Genomic DNA, 26,373 nt, shown 5'->3' with positions numbered 1-26,373 from the left:
TGTGTGTGTGTGTGTGTGTGTGTGTGTGTGTGTGTGTGTGTGTGTGTGTGTGTGTGTGTGTGTGTGTGTGTGTGTGTGTGTGTGTGTGTGTGTGTGTGTGTGTGTGTGTGTGTGTGTGTGTGTTATACGTAAGCTATTTGCAACATTGATTTCAGATTTTCCATTAATTTTTTTTTTCGTTTAGATGTCTGCATAAGACCAAATATTACTTTTTTTTTTATTTTTTTGACATTACCTGTATATTAATTTAGTGACTCGTGCAGGCTGATAGTTTTCCTTTTTTCCTGATAATTTTCCTTTTTCCCTGAGAATGCTGAGGTTAGGAAGTAGTCAGTTCAAGTACAACACAGTCTTGGATCAGGAAATTGAATATGACACAGTAAGTACTACTAGTGTGAGTGCGTGTGATGATTCAGTCTTTCAGTCTAAGCTAGCAGGGAGTTCCAAGCGTGTGACTCAGAGATGGATTCAGTGTGGGTTTAATAATTCAGAGCGGCAGTTTCAGTGTGATGACGGAGAGGGTTTGATATTAAGGTCTGTATGAGTCATGAGTGATGACTGGCGAGGGAGTGAAAGGGAAGGAAGGGGGTGGTGGTGGTGGTAGTGGTGGTTTACAGAGAGGCAGGCAGAAGGGAATGTGATAAGGATAGAAGAGGGAGGTAATCATGGATGAATACTGAAAGATGAAATATAAGAAGCTTGGAAAGATGGAGGCTATGGGGATTATAAGCCACAGATTAGAACAGGATACTACATAGCACATGATAATACTATTAATATTTTTCAGTATAAAGATGTAGATCCATAGATAATCAGTCATAGTGGAAAGAGACGGCAAACCTTAGAAAAAAAGAGCAGGAGGGGGAGAAGCTGCAAAAGAAGAAGAAGGAGGATGAGGAGGAGGAGGAGAAGGAGAAAATTAAGAAGATGCAGCTGGAGAAGGAAGAGAAGGAGGAGGAGAATAAGAGAGGGATGACGAGCCAGGAGAAAAAAAAAAGTGAAGAAGGAAGGGAAGGCAGAAAAAGGAAATAAGTTGCAAAATGAGGGGATGGAAGAGGAGAAGGAGACAGAGGAGGGAGCAGTAATCCGTTCAGTGGGTGTTCAGTCAGACAGATTGGGTCACGTCCCGCCGCCTTGCATACATTACCAGACTCCCGGCCGAGCCACGTCACCGGCTGAGTGCCACATTCACCGTCACAATGGCAGGGTAAGGCCGTGCCACCGCCTTACCTCACGCACCGCACACTCATTACTTGCACCAATCGACTCAAGCCTCCTCACATCCTTCCTTGACTGATACGAATTTATCAAGAGGTCTTTTTAGCTTTGTTTTTTATAGTGCAGTGTCTTATTTTGAATAACTTCACGCAGTCCTGATTTTTCACTGCCTCTTATTAGTGTTTAGTATTTACAAAGATGCATTTTTAGCTCTAAGGGATACTGTCTTGTATCTTTACTTGACTCTTTTCTATATGGGAAGTTTATATAATCTACAGTGCGTTCCCTATCTTTTATTGTAATTTCATCTTTCCTTTTCCTTATCCTTGTTGAATTCATAAGATTTCTCAAGATGTCCTCTTTCTTTCTCCTTCCCCTCCCTTCTGCACGTTATGTAAAAAAATAATAATGATACAACTCCAAGCTACTGCCATGTCACTGCTTCCTGTTCTCACGCGGGAAAATTACTCTTGATGATACCGGTGATGAAGGAGGTGGTGAGAGTGACGGTAGTAACAGTGATAACGATGATGTACTGGTGGTGGTGGTGGTGGTAGGGGTGGTAAGATGGAAGATGGAAGTAGTAATGATGATGATGATGATACGGTGGTAGTGGTGGTGGTAACAGTAGTAATGTACGTAACAGTGATGATGAAGTGGTGATGGTGGTGGCGGTAAGAGAGATGATGGCGGCAGAGGTGACGGTGATGATGATGTGGAGATGGTGGTGGTAACAGTAATTATGGAGGGAATGGATCGTAACATTGTGGTTGTGGTGGAGGTAACGAAGATGGTGAGGAGGTGGAGATGGTGGTGGAGGTAATGGTGATGCCGATGGCGATGATACCTAAAAAAAAAATACTACAAAAAAGGCGATCAGGGGGAAGTTTCTCTCCACGTGACTGTACATTAGTGAGGCGTGTCGTGGAGGTTAGGACTTGAAGGGACAAAGAAAGGTAGCTCCAGGAGGTAACCCTAAGGTATCCCTCGCCTTGGAAGGAAACGAGAAAAATAACTTGACAAAAGAGACGAAAAGAGTTGCGTAAAAACAGAGGTAAAAAGAAAAACAAACTAACGTAGCAACAAAGGAAAGAAAGTAACGTAACAAAAGCGTTAAAGTGAATGAAAAGTAACAGAACAGAGACGAAAAGAAAACAAAGTAAAAGAGATGATTTGGAAAATAACCTAACAGCAGTAAAAAGAAAGGCAAAGTAACATAACAAAAGAGGTTAAAATGAACGAAAAGTAACATAATAGATACGAAAAGGGGGAAAAACGTAACAGAGACGAAAAGGAAAATAACATAGCTACAGAAGTAAAAAGAAAAGAAAGTAACGTAAGAAAATAAGTTAAAATGAACGAAAATTAACATAACAGAGAGGAAAAGGAAAGTAACGTAACAAGAAAACAAAGTAACATAGCAACAAAGGTTAAGAGGAAAAGGAAGTAAGATAACAAAAGAGATAAAAATAAAAGGATGGTGAAGTATCAGACAAATTGGAAAAGAAAGGCAAGTAGCATAATAAAAGACACCAAGGAAAGTTACAACGAGGCAGAAAAAAAAAGACTAACTAATGTCATAAGGCAAAATAGAAAGTAACATAACAGAAGCGAAAACAATAAACAAGTGACTTAGTAACTTAACAACGGAGACATAGAAAGGGCAACGAGAAAAAAAGAAACAACGAAAGACGAAAATGAGAACGAAAAGTAACATCATAACAAAAACTAAATGCAAATTTAACGCAACAGATGCGAAAAAAACGAAAAAGGGCCTTGGAGCAGTGGATGCAGCATGACTAAAAAAATAATAACGTAAAAAGAGCATTAACTATAAAAAAAAAAAATATTTATCTATGCCCCAGTTTTATTTTAACAGGCAAACAGGACGAAGATACGAGTACGAGGTTAGCCAGAAGGTGGAGGTCGAGGAGGAAATGAGAAGGGAAGGGTGGCAGGTAGAGGAGAACTGGGTAGGTGGCGGGTAGTGATGGAAGGTGCTGGGAGGTGGTGGGAAGATACCGGGAAATGGGTGGGAGGTGGTGGTCTTGTTTATCTCCCGCGAGGCGCCGCGCTGGCAACACTGCTCCCCGACCACACCCTGTCGCCTCTACCTGTTGGCTCACCACTTACTGGGCTTTAAGGAGTTTACCTGGATTCGTTTTTCATTTCTCTTTTTAGGAACGTTGAGCGTATGCATGGAAACGAGAGAGAGAGAGAGAGAGAGAGAGAGAGAGAGAGAGAGAGAGAGAGAGAGAGAGAGAGAGAGAGAGAGAGAGAGAGAGAGAGAGAGCTGTTAAATTTACATCCTTTAGAAAGACGTAGGTTAAGAGGGGACCTGATAGAAGTCTTTAAGTGGTATAAGGGTTTTAACAAGGGAGATGTAAGCAAAATTCTTAGGATCAGCAACCAGGGTAGAACAAGAAATAACGGGTTCAAGCTTGAAAAATTTAGGTTTAGGAAGGAGATAGGAAAAAATTGGTTCTCAAATAGAGTGGTAGATGAGTGGAACGGACTCAGTAATCATGTAGTTAGTGCTAGGACACTAGAGAGCTTTAAGAGAAGATTAGACAAGTTTATGGATGGGGATAGCAGATGGAAATAGGTAGGTGTGTTTCATACAGGGACTGCCACGTGTAAGCCTGGTCGCTTCTTGCAGCTTCCCTTATTTTTTATGTTCTTATGTTCTTATGAGAGAGAGAGAGAGAGAGAGAGAGAGAGAGAGAGAGAGAGAGAGAGAGAGAGAGAGAGAGAGAGAGAGAGAGAGAGAGAGAGAATTTGTGTGTGTGTGTGTGTGCAAGGAAAATAGACTACACAACGAATAATTTTTGTCCTGAACTGAACGTTTCCATGCAGATACAAAAAAGACAGCATGCAATCTCTACGGCAACAACAGTTTACAACAATAACAACGCGTACAAAAAGTTGGTCCTTGCGGCTCCAGCTCTTCCCAGCCTTCACGCGGCGAGGAGATGACGGGAAATCGTGGTAATGGCCTCACATCGGGGGACAAACACGGGGAGTGAAGCCAAACACTGCCAGCGGCGGCGGAAGTGGCGGGGATGGCCAGTGGCTATTACTGGTAGCCTGCGGGGGAAGACTGAACAAGTGGGGAGGGAGAGGCGGAAGGTGGGAAGGGAGGAGGCAGGACGGTGGGGCGAGAGGATGTGCTGTCTTACAAGGAGCAAAACACGGGAACAAGGAGTCGGTGGCTCAGGAAATAAAGGAAACCTGAATCGTTACTTTGAATGACCGGAAGGAAACACAACCTCGAACAAGACTGAAGGAAGAAAGATTATACAAAAAAAGAGAAAAAACTCCTCATATGAGATAAGCACCGACAAGCCAGTCTGGTAACTGGTGTCATGTGCGAGCCGCCAGACCTCCCCCACGCTTGGGAGGAGACGAGCACAACAAGGATAACAGCTGCTCCTCGACACGCAACCTCTCGTCAGATTTCACTTAACTTCACTCCACCCTCCCTTATTCATGCAGTCTTTCCCTGAAGCCCTGTAGTCATGTGTTAACAACTTGCCTGCTGTAATATGACTAAGAGGAAGTGTGTAAGTGCCTAGGTGGCTGGGTGAAGGGAGGAAAGGAGGATAAGTTAGCTGAATGACAGAACCCGAAGACAGTAGCAGGAGCGGAAGGCAACGCACGACAATGACTCAGAATGGTAACTACCGGTCCGAGAAGAGAGGGTTACTGAAGCACCGCCCGACTATGCTATTGTGTACCTGCTGCCTATACCTGCCTCTCCTTCTCCTCCTACTACTCTTACCGGTCCAAAAGTGTGTTTCTGAAGTACCACTTGTCTATTTCGTCTGTCTGCCGCCTGTACCTGCTTCTCTCTAAGTCGGAAAAGAGAGAGGGTTTCTGAAGCGCCGGCCGCCTTGTCTGTCTGTCTGTCTGTCTGTCTGCTTCTTGTATCTGTTTTTCCTAGTTCTACTACTCTTATCTTGTCTCATCTCTCACCCCTTCTCTCCTTTCCTGCTTCTTATTCTACATCTCCCCTCTCCTCTCTTCTCATTGCCTACTACTCGTATGTCTGCCTGTTGCCTATACCTGCTCCCTCTTCTCCTTCAGCGAATCCTATCTCTTCTCCTCTCCTTAAGTTACACATTGGCTCTTTTTTATACCTATTCCATCGCGCATTAATTCACTCTTCATGGTCGACCATATTCCTTTATTTGGCTCCCACCCTTCTCGCTCCCGCTGCTGCTGCTGCTGCTATCACTACCATCCCTAGAACCACCACCACCACCACCTCCTCCTCCACCTCCACCACCACCATCTCCTCCTCCTCCTCCTACGTCTCCTCCGCCAGCACCACCATCTCCTGCTCCTCCTCCTCCACCAGCACCACCATCTCCTCCTCCGTCTCAAACTCCACCTCCTCCTCCACCTTCGCACTGTGGCCTAGGTTCACTATACCGTGACGAATAAGCACCATCACTTCTTCCACCACACACTGCTGGTTGCTAATGCTACACCGCAACACCACACTCGTCTTCCGCCACCACCACACACACACACACACACACACACACACACACACACACGCAGTAAAAGCTTCTGACCGCCATTTATTTATATCAGATTAAAAGATCGATTCTCTTCCTTATTCGCCTCCTTCACTTTAGACACAAGATGATGTCAAAGAAAGTGAATAAAAATGCACCGCCTCTCCTTATTCTACGTTGTCTGGACGGACCGCGGTGTGTTTTTTAGGAGCCAACCTGCTGGGTAAGGCTTGCAGGTTGCTCCCGGCTGATGCTCACCTCTAGATAACACACACACACACACACACACATGTAGACTGTGTAGGGAATGAGTTTTGTCGTGTCTGTGTGTGTGTGTGTGTGTGTGTGTGTGTGTGTTCTGCTTTTTCCGTAGTGTCTTTGCGGTGGGAAAAATTTACGAGCGGGGAACCTACACTTTACCTTAGCCGTGTGTGACGTCACAAGTGGCGTTCTTGTTGCTTACGGTAGTGGCAGTAACCCCCCACACGAACACACGCTCTCTCTCTCTCTCTCTCTCTCTCTCTCTCTCTCTCTCTCTCTCTCTCTCTCTCTCTCTCTCTCTCTCTCTCTCAAATTATTACTCCTCGCTTTATAATAACATTCATCATTTATACTCTCAAAGATAATTAACATCCATTTTCTCACTATTTTTTACTTGCCTTCAATTTCAGTATTCATTTTTTATCTAATTTTTTTTCTTATTTTCCACTCTAAATGTTTCAAATCAGCTCACGTCACAAAAACTGTCCATTCACCGTCATGACAACAAAAGTCACGATGAACTGTTTGACATCAACTCCTTCTTTGTTCACCATACTCCCTTCCTCCCTAGCTCCCTCTATCCCCGCTCATTTACTCTTTTCTTTTCAACTTGTATTCTTTTCCTTCCCTCCTTCCTACTTTTCCTTACTTCTTCCCTCCCTACATTTCCATCTTTACGCCTAGCCTCTGAATCGTCTATCTATTCTTCAATGTTCACTATAAGTATCTTTCACCAAGCATTTTCTTTATTTTCTTCAGCGTATTTTTTGCCCTCGTTCCCTCCCTTTTTTCCTCTTTCCGTCTCTTCTCCTCTGCATTCACTTTCTAAATGTTTACATATTTTTTTTTTCAGTGTTCACTATTTATCCTTCTCCCCCTTAGTCTATCTATCACTGTTGTACATTTTTACTTCACTACTGTCCTCGTCTCCCTCCTTTTCTCGCCCTCCGAACCATATATCTATTTTACAGTGTTCACTATTTACCTCTCCCTTTCTCTCTCTCCCTTTGTCTATTTTTCACCCTCATATTTTTTTTTTTTCCCCTTGCTTCCTCTCTTTCTCTACGGACACCCTCAGCTGACTCATCTGATCGCAACTCACCACCCCAACCTTCACGTGGCTTCCCCGCCATGCACATCTGGGCACTACGAGGCTTCAGGCACCCCTCCTTTCACTCCACTACCCTCCTTCCTTTTTTTTTTTTTCCAGTCCCTCCACATGCTCTGTCCCACGTGCAACCCAATCACTCCTTTCCTTCCTTCTTCCGGCGCCAGAATGCAACTCGATCAATAAACTCCTTTATTCTGTTCTTCTCCCACTCATTCGTTCCCTCTTGTGACCCTTAACACTTCCATCTAAATTTTCTCTTCCCTCTTCACACAGTCTCGTCGAATACAACATCTCTAACCCCCTTTCCCCTCCTCCTCCTCCTCCTCCTCCTCCTCCTCCTCCTCCTCCTCCTTCTCCTACTCCTCCTTTCCTCCTCCTCCCACCACTACTACTACTACTACTACTACTACTACTACTACTACTACTACTACTCTTCCTCCTCTTCCCCTTCTTGCTCCATTCACCCTTTTCTCTAATCCTCCTCCTCCTCCTCCTCCTCCTCTGTGAACCCTGAAACTACACGAAGCTTTAATTTAAACTTTCACGGTAAGTCGGCCAAGGTTACTCCCGTAGAACCTAAAAGCTTTCTCTCTTCAGCTTATCTCGCCTCTGGAACTTATGGTAATGTCTAAGTAAGCACACACAATCTAGTAACGTTGTAGTGAATTGTGGTGACGCAGTGTAGGAGAGACAGAACGGGGAACCATATTCTTAAACACTTCTGCTCCGCACCTCCAGTACTTTCGAAAGGCTCTGTTAGTTGAAGGTACACGTGTTTTTATCTTATTTTTTTTTATACAGTTTTAGTAACAGATTAACATTTCCACATTATTAACAGGAAAAACACGCATGGGAACACGAGTAATCATCTCTGTGGCCTTTGAAAACAGTCGTGGTGAGAGAGCAAAGCGTTTCAGAATACCGGTCAGGGAACGGTGAGAGAAAGGAGAAAGGAGTCATGAAGAAGGGAAGGGGGGAGAGAGGAAATGAAAGAGAGGCTGGGGGAGGAGAGCAGCGTTCGAGAGGTTGGGTTGGGACAAGGAGGAGGTCTGTGAGAATGAATAGTGGTGGGGCTCATAGGTGTGTGTGTGTGTGTGTGTGTGTGTGTGTGTGTGTGTGTGTGTGTGTTGGTCCGCACTCGACAGCTCAAGCAGGGAAGGTAATATGAAAATGGGGCTGCACTGGCTTCTGCAATTTCCTGTGCACGTTGCGAAGGGAAGGAAGGAAGGAAGGGACGGGAAGGAAGCGAAAGAATGAAGGAAAGTGGTGGGAATGGGGGAGGAAGCGAAGGAAGTGAAGGATGGAAGGAAGGAACGGTGGGAGGAGGGAAGGAGAGAGAGAAGAGAAGGAAAGAAAGGAGATACCGGTTGGATTTTCGGAAGGACATGTCACACACACACACACACACACACACACACACACACACACACACAGAGAGAGAGAGAGAGAGAGAGAGAGAGAGAGAGAGAGAGAGAGAGAGAACCGTGATGAGGGTGGTGACTCAACCCCAAACAATCCCTCCCTTAGTCCAGCCTTTCATTTTCATCCCTTCTCCTCCTCCTCCTCCTCCTCCTCCTCCTCCTCCTCCTCCTCCTCCTCCTCCTCCTCCTCACATTACTTACCTACATAAAGATGTCATTTCCTTTCTTTCGCATTTTGATACATATATCCTCCTCTTATGACACACACACCACACACACACACACACACACACACACACATGCGCGCGCACATAAGACTAAGTAGCCTATGAGGGAGGGACACGAAGGGTGTTATTAGTTGGAAATCTGCTGAAGGAAGGGAAATTTAGAGGGAAGGGAGAAAGAAAGAGGTAGAGGAGGAGGAGGAGGAGGAGGAGGAAATGAAGGTGGTGCCAAGAACAGGAGAGTGAGAAAGGAGGCGAAAGAAGTGAAAGGAACGAAAATAAGTAGGAGGAGGAGAAGGAAAGGATAAGTATGAGGAGCAGGAGGATGAGAAGGAGAAGGAGGAAGAATGATAGTAATGAACATGGTGGGGAAGAGAGTAGAGTAGGGAAATAGATGGGAGGTATCCAAGCCTGAGTCATATGGTTACATTAAACAGTTTGCTTAAGTCTTCTAAATTAGTGGGCGTGAACGCGTCTGTCATAATCAGGTGAGTGTTGAGCGTTCCTTCGCCTCATGCATTTTGGCACTACCTAGACAGCTAATTCACGCCACGCAACCCAAGGGAGAAAATTACTAACGGAACATTTTTAGTAAGAAGCGCGGCTGACATTTAACTTAGCATGATGGAAAAATTTTTAGCATTTTCTGATTTTATTTTGTCTGAGGTGCTTATTTCACATTTTTGCGGTTAAATCTGAACACAGACAAGTGCTTATTTTACACGCACGATAGATAGACTTAATGTAATTATTTCAGATCTCTCTCTCTCTCTCTCTCTCTCTCTCTCTCTCTCTCTCTCTCTCTCTCTCTCTCTCTCTCATTTACTTATTTATTGTAGTGAGAATCATCTGTCTCATACTTAAAAATATGTATTTTCTGTATTTATTTCACATATATATATCACAATGTGAGTTCTCTGTCGTGTATTTTTGACAAGTTCTATTTCTTTCACGCATATCTTTATATAGTGTCTTGTATCTTGCATTCCTCCTAAAAGAAAACCTTTCACATATTTTATTTTTCCTCAGAGTGAGTTGTCTGTCTTGCATTGCTAGAAAAAAAAACAATTTCTTTCACGCATTTCCTTTTACGAATACAGTGTGAGCTGTCTGTCTTACATTTCTGAAAAAAAGAAAAGAAAAAAACACTTCTTTCACGCATCTCCATATCTAAAGTGTGAAGTGTCGGTTTTCCATTGCTATATATATATATATATATATATATATATATATATATATATATATATATATATATATATATATATATATATATATATATATATATATATATATATATTCTTTCCTTTTATAGTATGAGCTGTCTGTCTTTTATAGTATGAACTTTCTGTGAGGGAGTGAGAGATGTTTGTCCTGAATTCCTGAGAGAGAGAGAGAGAGAGAGAGAGAGAGAGAGAGAGAGAGAGAGAGAGAGAGAGAGAGAGAGAGAGAGAGAGAGAGAGAGAGAAAATACTCGAGGCAGTGCAGGAGAGTAGAGGTACGTGGGTGAGTGGGTGAGTGAGTGAGTGAGTGAGTGTGGGTTAGGTGGCTGCCGGGATGCTGCAGGGACTCAACACATTAATCTCAGAGGCTCGGGAAATGCCGTGACTTTCTTATTTGATGCAGCTCTCAGATTGCTTCACCCCGTCACTCCCGCCACAACGTGATGGAAAAGTGGCACGAACAGCTATTTCTCTTGGATTTACGTAGATTATCCCGTCATCCAAAAACAGGTGACTGAGAGCAGCACTTTTCTTGAATTTAAGTAGATCATCCTGTCCTATAAAAAAAAAAAAAGAGATAGAGAGGAAAAAGATGTAGAGAGCAATAGGAGTGAAAGGATCCAATGTTTCTCTCAGGCTCCCGAATATTCATTAGCGTCTCTCTCTCTCTCTCTAATCTGTACGTACGTCGAATTATCATTGAACTCCACTGCAATTAAACGAATTTCTCTTCTGCATCGCCGCTTTGCTCAACACACGCTGGACAATATCGAGTGGGTAACTTCTGCCGCTTTAAACAGTAACTCAGAGCATTGACCTCTCTCTCTCTCTCTCTCTCTCTCTCTCTCTCTCTCTCTCTCTCTCTCTCTCTCTCTCTCTCTCTCTCTCTCTCCTTCCACGGCTTTATCTCTTACTCTCTTGCTTCATGTAATTATTTCACCCCATCTTTTTCTCTTCCTTGCTTTACCCTTCCTCTCCCCTTCTCAAGCATCTTACATTTAATTTCCTCTTTATTTTTCTTGCCCCAACCGTGCCTTTCCTCCCCCTTCACCATCTCTCTCTCTCTCTCTCTCTCTCTCTCTCTCTCTCTCTCTCTCTATGGGTCATCAAGGGCAAGAATTGCGTTGTTAAAAAGAAAAGAAAAAAAAAGAAAAGCGATCACATATACTACTTACATGCTCACATACGGAACACACACACACACACACACACACACACACACACACACACACACACACACACACATTACCGAACAAACTCATCTCCTTACTTGACTGACTCACTACAAAACACAGACTGACGGGCGCTGAAAGTTGAAAAGTGTTAACAGTTCCATACGCACACACACACACACACACACACACACACACACACACACACACACACACACACACACACACACACACACACACACACACACACATGCACACACGCGTGCGCGCACACACACACACACACACACACACACACACACACACACACACACACACACACACACACACATACACACACACATACAGTTTATCGTACACTAATCTTGCTGATTTGACTTATGAACGCCGACTGACGAGGAAAGATAGGAATAGTAACATGAGAAGATGATTTGTCCTTTTTTTCAGTGTGTTAGGCCTATGGCGGCTACAGGCTTACTCCTGAAGGCTGGGAACGTCACTTTGTAAAAAGACACTTTAGAATTACAATTACTAAGATGACGAAAAAATAAAAATAATGCGAGAATATACGAAAAAAAAAAGGAAACATAAATACAGGAATATATTAGGAAAAAAAAAAAACTTGAACACGAATGTATACAAAAAAAAAAAAAGGAAAAGGGTGTTGGATAATGGTTCTTTATATAAACAAAATATAAAGGTTGGTATATACAGAGGAAAAAAATAAATTAATAAGCACAGGTAGATGCATTCGTGGATTTGCATCCTTAAATATTTTCAACTTTTGTTAGATTTATTTTCAAAAACCACTGAAACTTTCAAAGACTATAAGCGTGATCAGTTGGTTTCTCGTGGGTGTTTTTCCCAAGTGACGATGCAGAACCCTCCTTAGGTTAGGCTAGGTTAAACTATCGACATAATCGTGAAAACAACCTAGAAAAAAAAAAAAAAGAAAACCGACTTTCATTAGAACCTGTTGGAAGTTGATAAGATAGGACACGGGAATTTTTGAGAATACGGTCTAATGTCAAAGTCCTCCTAAGGTTAGGTTAGATTGGGTTAACTATCAGCATCATCGTGGAAACAACCTTGAAAAAAAAAATCCTGCAATTTTCACTAGAGCCTGCAGGAAGTTGATAAGACAGGACATGGAAGCGCATGAGAATACCATATAGTGCCAAGTCCAGTAACAGTAAATCCTCACCAACACCGTCTTCAGTATTTCCCTTTAATCTTCTTGTCTAATCTCCTTACAAGATCAGACAACCGATAGACTGATACTCGAGGGAACACGCCAAACACAGTGGTAATGAGCGGGAATACAACTCGAATTTAGCTCATGAATATGCTTAAAGGATTCGCCAAATAGTACCACATTCTGAAACACTTCTGCGCCGCTCCTCTATTACAGTCAAAAGGCTGTAGTTAAAGTGCCACGGGTTTTTAAGGGTGTTTTTACGGTTCTAGTAACAAAAAGATCTCTACATTATCAACAGGAAAAACATTCTAGAAAACCCGTCTAATCATCCCTGTGGCCTTTGCAAATACTCGTGATGAGAGAGTAAAGCGTTTCTGAATACGGGCCATAGATGTAATAGGAGGGGCAGTGTAAGACCACCAGCTCAGCCTCTCCCAGCCAGCATCGCGTGGTGGTGCTGGGAGGAGGGACTCAAGGCGGGAGAAGGGAAGCTATCAGCACGGCACTGACGCGGCTCGTGACGTGTTCTTCCTCTGGGGACGTGACCGTGACGACGAGACGTGCATGATCCGACTCTCTCTCTCTCTCTCTCTCTCTCTCTCTCTCTCTCTCTCTCTCTATGGAGAATCAGTATATGATGTGTGTGTGTGTGTGTGTGAGAGAGAGAGAGAGAGAGAGAGAGAGAGAGAGAGAGAGAGAGAGAGAGAGAGAGAGAGAGAGAGAGAGAGTAACGCAAATAGACAGCAACTTTGTCTATTAACCCGTCTAAACAATAGCGCGCGCGCGAGAGAGAGAGAGAGAGAGAGAGAGAGAGAGAGAGAGAGAGAGAGAGAGAGAGAGAGAGAGAGAGAGAGAGAAAGTTTGCCAGTTAAGACACCAAAACAATAAGTTTAAAAATAAAAAAAAGAAAAAAAGAGAAAAAGCTTAAACACTAACCCCCAACTTTTATCCAGTATTAGTTGCTTGACAGTGCTGTGTGTTTGTATGTGTATTATCTGAGGGAGAGAGAGAGAGAGAGAGAGAGAGAGAGAGAGAGAGAGAGAGAGAGAGAGAGAGAGAGAGAGAGAGAGAGAGAGAGAGAGATTTAGCTTTCAACTTCTACCACCCTCCCACCTTTCTCTCTCTCTCTCTCTCTCTCTCTCTCTCTCTCTCTCTCTCTCTCTCTCTCTCTCTCTCTCTCTCTAGCCGGTCTTCCCTTCCTCCCTCCTTCTCTCCTCCACATGACTCACCACCACCTCTCCTGCCTCCTCCCTACTCCCCCGCTCTCTCTGCTGGCTCAGAGTACTACCCTCGGGGCTTAAAGGAACCTCCCGATGCGTCTTTGTTTCATAATGCGCCAGAAAAGTATCTCTCTCTCTCTCTCTTTCTCTCTCTCTCTCTCTCTCTCTCTCTCTCTCTCTCTCTCTCTCTCTCTCTCTCTCCATATGAACACACTGTTGTGACGCATTAAATCTATCAATGTAAACAAAATCTATCAATCTATCCATCTATCTATCTATCTGTCTGTATATCTGTCTTTCTACTAATTCATCTATCTATGTATCTATCTGTTTATCTATCTATCTATACACTTATTTATTATGCATTTATCTACCTATCTATATATCAACCTACCTACATACAAGTCTATTACATTTTCTACCTGTCTACCTGTGTCCATCTTCCCCGTGTCGTAACACAATAGTTCACTCCTCCTGAGCCTCGCCGGTCATTCCTCCCCTCGCCGCTGTTCTTTCCGTCCTTCCTTCCTTCCTTCTTTCCTCTTTCCTTCCCTCCCTCCCTCCATCCCTCCCTCCACTCCACCTTACGTCGTCTTTCCTTGTCTCGGTCACTCCTCTCTCCTTCGTTCGTCTCCCGCCCCGCCCTGCTCTCTCTCTCTCTCTCTCTCTCTCTCTCTCTCTCTCTCTCTCTCTCTCTCTCTCTCTCTCTCTCTCTCCCGTAGCACGCACCACATTCCTGATTTCCTTTTATTCTTCCCTCCCTGCGTCCGTCTGAGGTTCCCTACTGAGGAGAACCCGCCCTGCTGATGTCTGACGGAGCGGAAAGGCATGTGGATTTGGGTGCTTCACCTCTCCTTATGTGGCTAGCAGTAATAATATAATAATAATAATAACAATAATAATAATAATAATAATAATAATAATAGTAATAATAATAATAATAATAATAGTGAACAGTTAGCGCCTCTCCAGCTGAAAGTGACGCCCGTGCCTTCGTCAGCAGCAGCCGGCAAAGAGTTTTCAAGGCTGCCGGTCGTTGTGTAACAGCCGGTGACTCGCTGCTGGTGCTTGAGGCGAATAGCTGGGTGTATATTTTTTTTCTTTTCCTGCCGCCGCGGTGGGAGCCCCGCGTGTGCTTAGTTCAGTCCACCAGCTGTCGGGCCGCTGGGGACTTTGGGGACGCGAGAGACAAGGAAAAAAGAGAGAGAGCGAAAAAAAAAGTAGGATTCATGTAGATATTATGCTTATGTTATAAACTTTAATGTTATTCTACTGGCTGAGTGAATCATGGGCGCGCAGGCTGGAGGGCTTGGGGACACGAGAAGCCGGAGGAAATGCACGATTAATTTAGAAATTATGTACGTTTTATAAACTTCAAGGCTGATTAGTTACATGTTTGAGTGTATATAAATGAAACGCGATTCCTTGTGTTCTGTTCTCTTTATGTTTGGCGAGGAGAAATAAACCACACGTCTCATTTCGCATAAGGAGCCGCGCCAGCAGAACGGACAGCCAGAGTACACAGAGTAACCAGCACCTGCAACAGTATGTGCGCGCGCCCTTGTAAGTCTGAGCGTTGGGTCGTGTGTGTGTGTGTGTGTGTGTGTGTGTGTGTGTGTGTGTGTGTGTGTGTGTGTTTGGGGCCATTTCCGGGAGGAGGGGAGAGGGAAGGAGAATTACTGGTTACTGAGGAGGACGTAAAGGAGGAGGAGGAGGAGGAGGAGGAGGAGGAGGAGGAGGAGGAGGAGGAGGTGCAAAAACGAGGGAAGGGGAGAATAAATAGCTACACTTTTCGGCCTCAACTCGACAACGTGCGGAATGAGAAAGACAAACAAACAGTCTGCATCTCACCAATTACCTCACAGAACAGTTATCAACATCATCATTACCATTACGAACAGAAGTAATGATGGGGGATGACACTTATGTTCCTCCATAAGAACTACTACTACTACTACTACTACTACTACTACTACTACTATTACTATTACTCCTATCACTGATGTTCTTGTACACGGGAGCAGTGGATTATGCATCTTTAAGTAACTTCAAACAGGCTGCTCATATCTACTACTACTACTGCTACTACTACTATTACTACCCTTCCTACTACTACTACTACCGCCCTTCCTATTACTACTGAATCTCCTATCACTGGTATACTTGTAGACGGGAGCAATGAAGTGGATATATGCATGCCTATAGGTAACTTCAAACAAGCTGTTCAGATCTACGTGTGCAGCATCACGCTCACATAACTGTCTAGCCTAACCCACACCTGTCTCCGCAGCGTGAGTGTATCAGCGTGCACATCGGCCAGGCGGGCGTGCAGATGGGCAACGCCTGCTGGGAGCTGTACTGCCTCGAACACGGCATTCAGCCCGACGGCCAGATGCCCTCAGACAAGACCATTGGCGGTGGCGACGATTCCTTCAACACTTTCTTCAGCGAAACTTCCTCCGGCAAGCACGTACCAAGGGCCGTGTTCGTGGACTTGGAGCCGTCCGTAGTAGGTAAGTCTGTGAAGGTAGTGGACTCTAGTGGCCGTTACTCTAAATCCACCCTCTCTTACGCCTCCTCCACTCTTCCGCCGGTCACATTAACGTAACTAAGCTCGCCTGTGCCGTCCCCTCCTTACTCCTCCCTCCCTCTCTCCCGCGGGACGAGTAGGCAGAGTGAATGACTACCTTGAGGTCTTACTGTAAACCCTTCACGACCACCGCTTAAAGTTTGGCCACGAAGTTTGAGGTGCAATAACACACGAGATTTTCCACGAAGCCCCGCATGACTCAGCCGCTTGTGCTCCTGATTAGAGAGAGTAAAGTGCTGTTTAGTGCAGTATGGTTTATTACGTCGTGAACATTTGAAGGTATATACGTAATCTCTCTCTCTCTCTCTCTCTCTCTCTCTCTCTCTCTCTCTGGTAATTACACTCATCTCTCGATCTGCATGTCTTTTTTCCACTGTTATCCTCTTTTTTCCTCCTCAGTGCCTCCCTTCTCTCCCATTTCCTCTCTTCCCTCCTTTTGCTTCATATCTTTCTTCTATATCATTCCTATTCCTCACTCCTCTTTCCTTTCATTTCCTTCTCTCTCTCTCTCTCTCTCTCTCTCTCTCTCTCTCTCTCTCTCTCTCTCTCTCTCTCTCTCTCTCTCTCTCTCTCTCTCTCGCTTTCTCCTCTTGCCTCATGTCTTTGTTTATCTCTCTCTCCCCTCTCTTTTCTTTCTTTACCCTCCTCCCTCAAGCATTTCCTCTATTTTCAATACTCTCTCTCTCTCTCTCTCTCTCTCTCTCTCTCTCTCTCTCTCTCTCTCTCTCTCTCTCTCTCTCTCTCTCTCTCTCTCTCTTCACTCTTTTTTAACCTGCTTTCCTCTCTTTACCTCTCCTCTCTCTTCACCTCTGTTATCACTTCACTTGCTTCTTTCACTCCTGTGTGTCTCATCTCTCATCTCCTTGTTATTTCTTCTCTCTTTCTTTTCCCACATCTCTCTTTACCCTTCCCTCATTTCAAATATTTCCCTTGCTTGTCTGTCTCATGTCTTTAATTTTGTTTATCCTTAATCTGTTTCCATCCTCCCCTCTTCCTGCACTTCATTCCTTCATTTTCTTTCCTTTTTATACCTCCACTCCACCCTCTCACTTCCCTCTGCGTCTAACCTCCTTCCTTCCACGAACTTGTCAAAAACAGCTTCGTAAGAGCAAATGGATCTAACACTATTTGCTCTTCCTATGTGTTCCCTTGTGTTTCCCAGCAGCGTCTCGGTCTCGCCTCCTGCATTCGACTCTCCCCTGCCTTCTCTCTCTCTCTCTCTCTCTCTCTCTCTCTCTCTCTCTCTCTCTCTCTCTCTCTCTCTCTCTCTCTCTCTCTCTCTCTCTCTGGCTCACGTTCTGAAATGCTCTACTCTCTCACCACGACTACGTATTTTCAAGGGCCACAGAGATGATTAAGTTGGTTCTCAAGAGTCTTTCTCCTCTTAATAATGTAGAAATGTTGTTAATCTGTCTCTAAAACCATAAAAAAAAAATAACATTCTTAAAAACCAGTGTCACCTCAATTAGAGCCTTTTAAAGTAGTGGAGGTGCGGTGCAGAAGTGTTGCAGAATATTAAGGTTCGCTACCCGACAAACACCTCCCTCCTCCTCCCTCCACAGACGAGGTTCGGGCGGGCACATACCGTCAGCTGTTCCACCCTGAGCAGCTCATCACCGGCAAGGAGGACGCTGCCAACAACTACGCACGCGGCCACTACACCATCGGGAAGGAAATCGTGGACCTCGTGCTGGACCGACTCCGTAAAATCGCCGACATGTGCACGGGTCTCCAGGTACACACATGATCTGCAGTGCTGATGTGTGTGCTTCCTCAGCCTCACTCTTTAATGTAATGTAACCTAACAACCTCAACTCCTATTCCCACATCAAGGCACACACACACATACACACACACAGAGAGAGAGAGAGAGAGAGAGAGAGAGAGAGAGAGAGAGAGAGAGAGAGAGAGAGAGAGAGAGAGAGAGAGAGAGAGAGAGAGAGAGAGAGAGAGAGAGAGAGAGAGAGAGATTATGTGGATATACATTTTATTAAAACATACGCTGCCAAAAGGGTTTCTGATCTCCAAAACATGGGAAGACTCAGTAAAACGTTCAGTACATCTTTTTGTAAGTCAACTATTACTGTGACTTCCTCGAGCGTCATCTAACTTAGCTCAGCGGGCTTGACGTGACCTTGTGGTAAAAAGTCGCTCAGGACCCTTAATTCCCCTTCCCTGTCTAGTGCTCATCTTGAGCATTGTGGCGGACGCTGAATGATGGGATGACTGACTCTCCTTGAACGCTGTGGTTTTAATATGGGTCAGACTATCTAATAAACTTTTTTCCCTTTCACTCAATCTGCATATAAGTCCCGTATTTAGAAATGCCTCTCTCTCTGACCACGACTATTTTCAAAGGGAGCAGAGATGACTGGTCGGGTTCTCAAGAGTGTTTTTCTGTTCACAATGTAGAAATCTTGTTAAGCTGTCACTAGAACCATAAAAAAACACCCTTTAAACCCGTGTCACTTCAAACAGAGCCTTTTGAAAGTAGTGGAGATGCGGTGAAGTGTTTCACAATAAGGTCTTAACAATCACTCCTATGCGTTCCTGAGTGAGTGCTATAATTTACTACAAGACAAGGTTAAGAACATAAGAAAATAAGGGAAGCTTCAGGGAGCCATCTGTCCTACACGTGGCGTATTCTCAGAGTAATGGCCTACTTAGTAATATGGACTCAAGTGTGTTTACCATTTACACTTCTTCATGTTTCCTAAAGCTCCTTTTCCTCCACAGGGCTTCCTCATCTTCCACTCCTTCGGCGGCGGCACCGGGTCCGGCTTCACCTCCCTGCTGATGGAGCGCCTCTCGGTGGACTACGGCAAGAAGAGCAAGCTGGAGTTCTCCGTGTATCCGGCGCCGCAGGTCAGCGGACGGAGATTGACTGACTGATTGTATTGATGCACCGCGAGAGCGAGGTCATATGACGCCGCAGGCCAGGTCATAAAGGGAGAGAGGAAGGAAGGAAAGGAGGGAGGGAGGGAGGAAGGGAATCGTGTTGGTAGTTTTAAAAGATACAAGCGAGATAATCTTACAATGCAGTTCTGTATAATGAATTGATTTAGTAACAAGAAAGTTTTTTTTTTCCTCGTGGTGAATATGCCTTTTAGAAGCGCAGAGATTTTAAACAATTCAAGGGAGATGGGGAAAGAAGAAAGGGAATTAAAAGAGACTGACACGAGACACCGTGATAGCATGTTTTGATTTCATGAAGCGGCAACGTATTTAATTCCTCTCGTCTCCAACATGTGCTTTGCTTTTACGTAATTTTTAAAGAAAAATATATTTTTCTTCATTTAGGCAGTTTAAAGTGATACGATCAAAACATGGTAAAACATGTTTTAATCTAATTAAGTGACAGCGAAGTATTGAATTCTTCTCATTTTGAATATGTACACAGTCCTTAGTGTTGAAAAAATGTGTAATAAAGATTGTTTACTTTAGGTTAAACACTGAACAGTTGAGATATTGTCGACTTACAAACTAAACGCAGTGTAATATATTTATTTATTTATTTATTTATTCTTTATGACAACAAAGGAATATACGTTCCTCACGTCTTCAATAAGTACGTGTTAGTTTAACGAAATATCTGACTTCGGTACTTTAAACAGTGTAATATGTTTTAATTTCTATAACAACAAAGTATTGCGTTTCTCTCATCTTGAATATGTGACGCAGCTTTTAGTGTAAAAAATAAGTCAGTTTTCCTCAATTCAGACACTGACTCCTGAAGAGACGGTCGCTTTTACATGCCCCTGCAGGTACAATTCCCCACGAACAGTCCACCAATTTCCTCCTCGAAATAATTCATCCCTTGCCAAACTAGATTACGTAGGGAAAATTTATCACGGGAAAACTATTGTGTGTAAAGTTTTCATGGAGGAATTTTCGAGGGTGAAATTTATTCGGATGGCATTTACTCAGAAGCGGTCGCCTTATTGACATGCCGTCCTTCCCTCAGGTAGCGACCGCTGTGGTGGAGCCTTACAACTCCATCCTCACCACTCACACCACCCTCGAGCACTCCGACTGCGCCTTCATGGTGGACAACGAAGCCATCTACGACATCTGCCGCAGGAACCTGGACATCGAGCGCCCCTCCTACACCAACCTCAACAGACTCATCGGCCAGATTGTGTCTTCCATCACCGCCTCCCTCAGGTGATTATTATTTATTTGAACACCTGAACACTACGAAAGCCTGGACTGTGAATCTCGGTCGCAATATACGAGTAGGCCCGTATTCTGAAATGCTTTGCTTTCTCATCACGACTATTTCCAAAGGCTATAGATATGATTAATCAGCTTCTCAAGAGTGTTTCTTCAGTTAATAATCTAGAAATCTTATTAGTATGTCTCCATAACTATAAAAAAATTAATCTTAAAAACCCGTGTAACTTCAACTACAGGCTTTTGAATGTAGTGGAGGTGCGGCGCGGAAGTGTTTCAGAATATGATCCAAACTGCGATGATAATATCTGGCAATGGAAAGAAATGTGTGGATTAATTTGACTTATTGACTCATTTCTATTAATATTTTCCAATCTAGAAGCGCAGGTATATTTTCTTATAAAAAGGAGAAATTATTCAAATGTTATGTAAGAGACAGCTGGATTTTAATATAACTCATCACATTGCCTGCGGCTTCAAAGACCACTGCGCTCATTTATATCGGCTGCCCGCCTATTCCAGGCCACTTCATCACTATCTCGTATTTCTATCTAGTTCTTTATCTGCCTTGGTTTCTTTTAAATACCATCCCGAGGTTTGCATCAGGTATGCCAATGAAATGTCATCTCCATGAACCCCCGCAGAGAAGTATGACAATATAAACTGAGAGAAATACAAAAATATGGAAGAAAATCTGAGGAATGGTTGCAGGTGTATGTATGAAAGCATTTTTCTGAGGTCATTTGTGGAAAACATCTGATGATTTTTATTGTCTTATCGCATATTCGCTATGATGCGAGATTCAAGCTTTTCGGATGAACCATCAGCGGTAAACAAATAAAGAAAATTTTTGATTCTCTCTTTCTTAAAACTAGATTTCCTATTAAAATATTTAAAGCCTAATATTTATTATATTTGTTAAGGAATAGAAAAGTTAATGGCTTTTCCTGAGGTAATTAATTGCATGAACTCAGACTTTATAACAAGAAGAAATATATAGAATGTGCGGAGGCAAAAGCACACCACAATTTAAAATGGAATGAAAATATATGTGAGAAATAGCCTGCAGACAGTCTGAAAAGAACTAGTTCATATCAGATAACACTGAACTATTCATGCCCCAAAATCTTATACATTTCAGATTAACACAATGGCCGCAGAATGGCAATAGTGAATGGCATACCCATGATATGACATGTGGCATATTCACGAAGAATCCATACAAGCCATGATAGTATTCACCTAAAACTGTTTTCCTTGAATCAGTTAAAACAATTACATACCCGACAACAACACAAACACCGTGCTCGAAGAAACACAAGACGGCAACACCAAAGGAACACAAGACGATAACACCAAGACAACACGAGACGACAACACCAAGACAACACAAAACGACAACACAATGCTCGAACAACACAAGAGGATTATCATTTATAAGAACACATGAATACTGTGAAAGCCTGGCCGTGTTACGACGCAATGGTAATAATATCCGGCGAAGAAAAGGCAGAAGTAGTTACGTCAATCAAAGCTGCCGCGGATCATGTTCCTGGGAATAATCAGTCCTGCAGCAAGATGACCTAAGCGCTTGACTGCAATCCACTTAGGCAATAAATGCACACAGTAGTGATGATAATTGTGAACAGAAGAGCAAGGGACAGCAAAAACAGACAACGGCAGTAAACGAGAAAGCAGTACGTGGACACTCGGGCTGGAAAAAAAAAAAATGATACCGAACATGGTTATCATAAAACATTAAAGAATGAAATATCAAGGAGTGTGAAGGACCGATGAAGAACAATAATAAGAAAATAACAGTTTAATAAAAAAAATCAATCTTAAGTGAAAAAACAATTTACCTGAAAAAGAAAAGAAAAAAAATTCCATCACTGTAAATGTTAATGGAGACGAAACAAACTTTGAAAAAAAAAAAAAAGTTTCTGGTTTGAGTACAGCGGCAGAACGGAACTCGAACGGACACACACACACACACACACACACACACACACACACGCGCACACACACACACACACACACACACACACACACACACACACACACACACACGTGCATTAGTACTGATCGAAAAAAGGAGAAGTTAGTTACGAATCACAGGTGTAAGTAATTAACGCGCTGTCCCTAAAAAAAGAGGGAGAAAAAAAAACATGTAAATCTTACTGAAATTACAAGAGCAACACGTGCAGAACAGAATTATGGCAGACTATAAATAACTTTTTTTTTTCGAATGGAGCAAGTTGTCGACGAGAAAGAGAAACAGGCAATTAATGTGTGTGTGTGTGTGTGTGTGTGTGTGTGTGTGTGTGTGTGTGTGTGTGTGTGTGTGTGTGTGTGAGAGAGAGAGAGAGAGAGAGAGAGAGAGAGAGAGAGAGAGAGAGAGAGAGAGAGAGAGAGAGAGAGAGAGAGAGAGAGAAGGGGAGGGGGCAGCTGTGAACGGTAAAGATGATATATAATCCTCATTACTGGATTCTCGGATTCCAGGCGTGGATGAAAGGAATAGTTAACGAAAACCAAATATGAGAGGCTGTTGACTGAATACTGATTCCCCCTTTGAGTTATCTTTACGAGGAAGATATACCGTACGGATAGTAACTGTACTTGAGTTATTTTGTCTCGCTATCACTAGGGGCTGACGAGGCTAAGAGTGAATGATGTGTGTATGAGTGTGTAGTGCTTTGTCTGGGCCACGCTGTGTGTGATTGCCATCCTGTTGCATAGATAGATAGATCACTGGTAAATTATTAATATATAAAATCTGTAAGTAGAACCGTGAAATGTGTGAAGTGAAATGGTGATGGATGAAACTGTAGTGCTGTACTTCCTTCTTTTCTTTTTTGTTTATATCAGTAACTCCATTTATTTGTCTCACCTTCTCGAAAGTATGAAAGCCGAGTACAACTGTCCTGTTCTTTCTCAGGTTTGACGGCGCCCTCAACGTGGACCTGACAGAGTTCCAGACCAACCTGGTGCCTTATCCTCGCATCCACTTCCCCCTGGTGACCTACGCGCCCGTCATTTCCGCCGAGAAGGCCTACCACGAACAGCTCTCAGTCTCCGAAATCACTAACGCCTGCTTCGAGCCAGCCAACCAGGTGAGGGGGAGGGAGGGAGTGGAGACTTGTACAGGGTCACTCCTCGCATTACAGGAAGAAATTGTTTCCAAAAAGGGGTTGTAACTCATTTTGTTAATTATCATGTAAACTGTCTAGTGATCCTTCTGCTAATGACACTGACACTCGGTTATTAATTTGAGTGTCCCTTGACGGTTATGAAAAATAAATAAATAAAACAATAAATACTGAAAGGTCTGAACTATTCGATCGCTCCTTTTGCTGTCAGTGGTGTCTCCCGAAATTAAATTCTAATCTTACACCAGACCATTTTATTAATAAGCTTGATAAGAAACAACTGTCAGTGTTACATTTCACACTGCTAGTAATGAAGCAAGATAGTGGTCAGTACATTAGACAGTCTTCTGTCTTAATACTTTATTAATGGCGCGGGCTGTTGTGTGCGGCAGATGGTGAAGTGTGACCCGCGCCACGGCAAGTACATGGCCTGCTGTCTGCTGTACCGAGGCGACGTGGTGCCCAAGGACGTAAACGCCGCCATCGCCACCATCAAGACCAAGAGGACCATCCAGTTCGTGGACTGGTGCCCCACAGGCTTCAAGGTAAGATACTCTGCCTCGCCCTTCCACCAGTGACATGATCAACGCATATGGAATCCTCAGCCTTGAACATGACACTTACGTACTAACTTCACTCTCTTTAATCTTGTCTGCTTGTAATTCATGATACTAAGAGTGTTCATCTACAACTGAATTGCAAGTAAAGTTGCTTGACAATATTTCTTATTGTCCCTTAATTGTGCAACACAGGATCTTATATATATTGAGTCATCACACGATATCATTAGTAGATCTTTATAAAATATGTTTCGTTTTCAGCAGCGATAGCATGTTCACTCGAAGTTGCTTATAAAAAAAACAGTAAGTTAAAAATATGATAATGTGACATGAATGCAAGCTTGGTGGATTTCGAGGACGTCTTCTCACGCAGTTTCTCTGCTGCAGGTGGGCATCAACTACCAGCCGCCAACTATAGTGCCAGGCGGCGACCTGGCCAAGGTGTCCCGCGCTGTGTGCATGTTGTCCAACACCACGGCCATTGCCGAGGCCTGGGGCACGCCTCGACCACAAGTTTGACCTGATGTACGCCAAGCGGGCCTTCGTGCACTGGTGAGTATTTGCACACCATCACACACAGGTGATAAAAGCGTGCAAGCATAACATTCTCTTCTTATTATTATTATCATTCTCTGCATTTATTTTAATGTTCATGTCACAAATTCTCACTTGTCTTCTCCGCAAGGCTCTCTGTCATCTATCTCCTCTTCATTCACAGTCTCTCTCTCTCTCTCTCTCTCTCTCTCTCTCTCTCTCTCTCTCTCTCTCTCTCTCTCTCTCTCATCATAAGCAATACTTTTACATCATCAATCCGTCTCGTCTCTTCCTTCCGTCCACATTCAGAAGCAGCAAGCAGGCGAGCGTCACATTATTCTTGTGCCTTCTTTAATCACATCCTTTCCCCACAGGTACGTAGGCGAGGGCATGGAGGAAGGCGAGTTCTCTGAGGCCCGAGAGGATCTGGCCGCGCTGGAGAAGGACTATGAGGAGGTGGGCGTGGACTCTGCCGATGGTGATGGCGAGATCGAGGGTGACGAGTACTAAGTCGTCGCTGGAGAACACTAAAAGCCCCGCCACTCCACTCACAGCAATTACGTTTACACCATGAAGGAACACTACTACTGTCTGTTACGTAAATTTCTGTTAATCAGGACAATCATGACCACCGTGTTACTTGTTTTGAAGTAACAAGGAGATACTCTGGGCACTTTATGATATTATCAGTATTAAGTGAACTGTTAGTAAGTAGAAGACAGTTGAGGTGACTGAAACGCGATTACTCTAAGGGTTCCTTGATGGCGGCTACGTTCTGCCTTTTCCTCTTGTTAATGTTTTAATTATCAAAGGAGAAATGCATTGTATCGTCAGTAGACACTATGTATGGGCAATATAAAATAAAATGAGTCCCTGTAAACACTTGCGAGGCACAAAGCATCCCTGGAGGGCCACTTACGGTCCCTTCGCATGTCCTGGTGCTGGTGGAGCCCAATGTTTTGTATGCTTGATACCAATACACCCTGAGTCACCACTCCTCGTGTTCATTACCTGCTGATGAGGGTGGAAAGGGACGCGCATGCCAGCAGAAAGAGGCAGTGTGGAAAAGGAAAAATAATATGGTAAGGGACGATAGAAAAACAGACACAAACATTAAAAGCACAAACACTAAGCACAAACATTAAAGGATCACATGCATGGACAATGCCAGTAACATCGGCTTCCTAAACAAACGGGAATATAATGTAATACACGGAGAAATTACAAAACGCTTAACTTGCTTGCCAGATCCAGCTGAGGCAAAGGCAACATGATGAGCTAAAGTGACTCCAAAACTCCATTTTCCTGTTTAGCATCCGGAGACAACCTTCTTTTCAACTCTCATCCCTCCTCCGCAAGATGATACACATGCAATCCATTTTCTACACTGAAAACTCCTGAACGTTCATGAAGCATCATAACTGAAAACATTACATATCAGCGCTTCCTTAATTGTTTCGTATAATGTTGGCCGGTAGACCTTTGATGTAGCTATCTTCCCTTATCTAATGACATTCAAGTAACCCTTCTCTCCAACAAGCTGTTCATAATGAATCTCCATGGAATTTCACATATACGCAAACACTTTCTAAGCAATTTCAGGAATATGTCACATTCATCAGTTCTCTATGGAGTGTGTGTGTGTGTGTGTGTGTGTGTGTGTGTGTGTGTGTGTGTGTGTGTGTGTGTGTGTGTGTGTGTGTGTGTGTGTGTGTGTGTGTGTGTGGCGCAAGATAAAAGGAGTTAGTGCCACACACACACACACACACACACACACACACACACACACACACACACAC

The 26,373-nt window shown here is 43.6% G+C and overlaps 1 pseudogene; it reads left to right on the top strand.

Annotated features, from left to right (window-relative positions):
• The window catches only part of LOC135101266 (tubulin alpha-1 chain-like), a 26,863-nt pseudogene extending 1,295 nt beyond the window's left edge, over window positions 1-25,568 (top strand).
• Window positions 25,569-26,373: the final 805 nt, after the last annotated feature.

The sequence above is a fragment of the Scylla paramamosain genome, chromosome 6 (assembly GCF_035594125.1).
Source record: "Scylla paramamosain isolate STU-SP2022 chromosome 6, ASM3559412v1, whole genome shotgun sequence".
Classification (NCBI taxonomy): Eukaryota; Metazoa; Arthropoda; class Malacostraca; order Decapoda; family Portunidae; genus Scylla; species Scylla paramamosain.
The sequence above is the reverse complement of the archived record's forward strand: the minus strand, read 5'-3'. Positions and strand labels throughout refer to the sequence as shown.